We start from the raw sequence: 4,350 nt of genomic DNA, 5'->3' as shown, positions 1-4,350 counted from the left end.
GCAATTGAGATATAATTTTAATTTTTCTCTTAATGGGTTATCAATTGTCTGATTTGGCTTATCAAATACATCATCTCTCTCAATCTGAAAGTCACTCATTATATATTAAATGTTAATCTACTAGTATTTATTTCTTGATTTTTCATAAGCTGCACTGCTTGATTTTTCCATTAATTCTGATATTATATTATTTTCATTACAATCATTTAAAAACATTTTGATAGCTGGGAAGCCGCCCAAGCCCTACCTCTCCATCTTCCTAGCCTTGCATTTTCTTTCCTCTAAAATGTATCTGGCCCTGACTTGCAGTATTACACTCCTATAAATGTAAGACATATTCAAGTCTTCCTTCAATTAAAAAAAAACTATTGGAAATTCGATTGGGAGAGTAAGAAATTTTTTGATTAACTTGGAAGATAACTGGTATCTTTAAAATATAAAGTTTTATATCTACAAATGTGGATTATGATTCTATTCACCTATGACAGCTTTTACTCCTTTAGTAGTGTTTTATAAATTTTTCCAATAAAACCTTATACATTTTTCATTAGGCACATGAGTAGGCACTTTATAATTTTTTTCACAATTGTTATGGGATCTCTAGTATATTTTCTAATTGGATACTCTTTTTGTGTAGGGATATTATTGATTTTCCTATTTTGCCCTTGTTTCTGGCCACTCTGCTGACCTATCTTGTCACACTGTTAGTTCATATTATTGAGTTTTCTATGAAGAGAAGTGCATTGTATGAACAAAATGAGAATGTTAACTCTCTCCAATATTTATACTTCACGTATCTTTTTTTTTTCTAAATACATTGATTAGGAGCTCCTGTATCATCCTCAATATTGGTAAAAATTGTGACTTTTTTCTTATCTCTTACTTTAACTGGAATGATTATAATATTTGACTATTAAATATACTATTTGATGTAAATTTCTGCTAAATACCTTTTCTCAAAATTGAGGCACTTCATTCACATTTCTTGTTTCTTAGAGCAGTTGCTATCAATGCATGTTTATATTTGTTAATACTTTGGATGCAGCTTATCACATATTTATTCTTTTAATAAATGTAGTAGATCACATACATAAGACTTTCTAATGTTGATTAATCTGGCATTTCCAGATCAAATCATACTTCTGGATATAGCCTCCTTTTAGAGAATACCTGAGGTGAGTTTGAGGACATTTTATTTGGGAATATTGAATCTGTGTACATAAATTAATCTGGCCAATAATTTATCTTTCGTTGTCTTTGTATATTTGAGTTATTCTAGCTTGTACTTATCCCCACCTATATCCTAATTTATACCCAAAGGAATATAAACTATTCTATTATAAAGACATATGCATGTATATGTTCATTGCAGCACTATTCACAATAGCAAGGCATGGAATTAACCTAAATGCCCATCAGTGATAGGCTGGATAAGGAAAATGGGGTACATATACGTTATAGAATACTATGTAGCCATATAAAAGAATAAAATCATGTCCTTTGCAGGGACATGGATAGAGCTGGAGGCCATTATCCCTAACAAACTAATGCAGAAACAGAAAACCAAATACAGCATGTTCTCATTTATAAGTGAGAGCTAAATGATGAGAACTCGGGGACACATAGAGGGGAGCAACACACAATGGGGCCTATTGAAGGGTAGAGGATAGGAGGAGGGAGAAGATCAGGAAAAATAAATAATGGGTGCTAAATTTAATATCTGGATGATAAAATTATCTGTACAACACATCCCCATGACACAAGTTTACCTACGAAACAAATCTTCATCTGTACCCTTGAACTTAAAAGTTAAAGGTAAAAATAAAAAATAAAAGCAGCAAGATCAGCTTTTAAAAAAGAAAAATATTTGATTAATTTTTCAATGTTTCCATGTTTTGAAATAGTTTTACATAGTGAAATATCTTTCTTTAAAAGTAATCTGAACATTTACACATTTATGTCATTTTTTGTTTTTATTATATTTTTAATTTTTCTGAATTATTAATTTATAACTATTGATCACTTCTAAAAAGTCTGGATTGTATATTTTCTCATAAAAGTATTTTTCTTTTGTCTTATTTAATTCAAAATTTGTACAAACAATAAACCTTCTAAATTTTAAGTTCTGTCTACTTTTTTGTTTTAATAATTTCATTGAATGGTAATTTTTCTCTGCTTCTCTTTCTCAATAATATTTGTCAAAAATTTGTCTGTGCTATATTTTCCCAGATCTTTTTTAGACATTTCCCACCAGGGTAGAACATTTGTTACAACTGATGAGCCTACATTGACACATCATAATCACCCAAAGTTCATAGTTTACATTAGGGTTAATTCTTAATGTTGTATATTTTATGGGTTTGAAACAAGGTATGATGACATGTACCCGAAATTATAGTTATCATATGGAGTAGTTTCACTGTCCTAAAAAATCATCTGTGCTCTGCCTATTACCCCTCACTCTCCACTAAACTCTGACAACCACCAAGCTTTTTACTGTCTCCATAGTTTTGACTTTTCCAGAATGTCATATAGCTGGCATTACACAGTATGGAGCCTTCTCAGATTGGCTTATTTCATCTAGTAATAGACATTTAAGTTTCCCTCATGTCTTTTCATGGCTTGATAGTTCATATTTTTTAACATTTAATAATATTTCCTTGTCATTGGATGACAAGGATGTGCCTCAGTTTATCCATTCACCTATTGAAGGATATGTTGGTTGCTTCCAAGTTTTGATAATTTTGAGTAAAGCTGTTACAAACATCCACATTTTTGTGTGGACATATATTTTCAACTACTTTGGGTGAATAGCAAGGGGCAAGATTGCTAGATCATATGCTAGGAGTATGTTTAATTTCATAAGAAATTACCAAATTGTCTTGTAAAGTGGCTGTACCATTTTGTATTTCTATTAGCAATAAGTAAGAGTTCCTGTTGCTACACATTCTTGTCAGTAGTTGGTATTTCCATTGTTCTGGATTTTGGACACTCTACACAAGTCTTTTCGAAAAAGTCTTTTATTGATTATTTCTATTTATATTTTCTTAACTATTTGAAAATATAATTCCTTTTGATTGATACTAATTAAAAATAGTTCATATTGCTAAAATTTATGGAAATTTACAATAAAGTTAATAAATAAGCAGATCTTTTTTAAAAATAAGATGCAGTGCTATTTCTCCAATAGCTGGTAAGTAACCATGGCAGATTTCCAGACATCCATTAGATTTTCCAAGAAATAAGTTACCATAGCAACTCTAAAAGCATACTATATGGTTTTAGACCATTACTACTCACTGATATTTTTTCAAATATGAATACATGTATAAATATATCAACTCATAAATACATTGATTCATAATAAATTTGTTTGCGGCATTTGCAACATTGCTGCATTTTAAAATAAATATCATACAATGATCCAAATACTTTTGTTTATTTTTTTAATGGAATACTTCACGAATTTGCATGTCATCCTTGCACAGGGGCCACGCTAATCTTCTCTGTATCATTCCAATTTTAGTATATGTGCTGCTGAAGCGAGCACTGATCAAAAATACTTTTGATTATTTCAACTGCAGGAACAAGCATCTAGAAAGCTAGCTGTGCAATGGATCTCAAAGCCCTAATATTATATAACAACTCCACTGATCATACTATTTTCATGTCAGATATTGAAAGAAGCTCTGGAAGGCCAAGAAAGAGATCAAATGGGAATCCTTTATAAGTATATGAGAACACTGGACCCAATTCCCACCTCTCGGTCATTAATGAAAAAGAAGAGTTGCAACAAGTACAGACGCAGGCAAAGAAGCAAACCCAATACCTTAATTCTAAGCATCCTTTTCCTTAATAAAGAGGAGTTGAAAGGTGGGTGGCTTAGAATCCTCATGTCTAGCCTTAGTGATTTCAAAATTATTCTGGACAGCTCTCAGCTGAACAAAGGGCCTTCAGGGGGTTTAAAATTGCATACTTGAACCATTGAGACTGTCTCTCAGCCATTTTTCTTGTTGGCAACAGCCCCCAACCACTCCACTCTCACATTGTCATCAGGGTTGTTAGCCTGAAAATTTCATCATGCCTCTCCCACATTTCAAAATCACTTATACTTGCCCACTGTCTAAATCATGATGTCTATACTGTTCTTATCATGGTGAGGAGTCCAGCTTCTAGTGAAAAACTTCGGGTAATTTTCCAGATCAAGTGTGGTGATTATAAACCCTTCACCTGGGAGGCTTAGGAAAAAGCTGCCATCCTCAGAGCAGACGTGGTGAATAGTCAGAGCACTGCAGTCTCTGAAGGGAGCAGCAGGCAATGACTCTGGGCCCACCTGGGCAGTCATGCTCT

The 4,350-nt window shown here is 32.6% G+C and overlaps 1 non-coding gene across 1 annotated transcript; it reads right to left on the bottom strand.

The window, feature by feature from the left end:
- Positions 1 to 3,443: 3,443 nt before the first annotated feature.
- On the bottom strand, positions 3,444 to 3,550 carry LOC116467620 (U6 spliceosomal RNA). The gene has a single exon (XR_004247838.1). It is a non-coding gene; the product is annotated as a U6 spliceosomal RNA (small nuclear RNA).
- Positions 3,551 to 4,350: the final 800 nt, after the last annotated feature.

Source organism: Hylobates moloch, unplaced genomic scaffold (genome assembly GCF_009828535.3).
Source record: "Hylobates moloch isolate HMO894 unplaced genomic scaffold, HMol_V3 SCAFFOLD_4, whole genome shotgun sequence".
Taxonomy (NCBI): Eukaryota; Metazoa; Chordata; class Mammalia; order Primates; family Hylobatidae; genus Hylobates; species Hylobates moloch.
The sequence above is the reverse complement of the archived record's forward strand: the minus strand, read 5'-3'. Positions and strand labels throughout refer to the sequence as shown.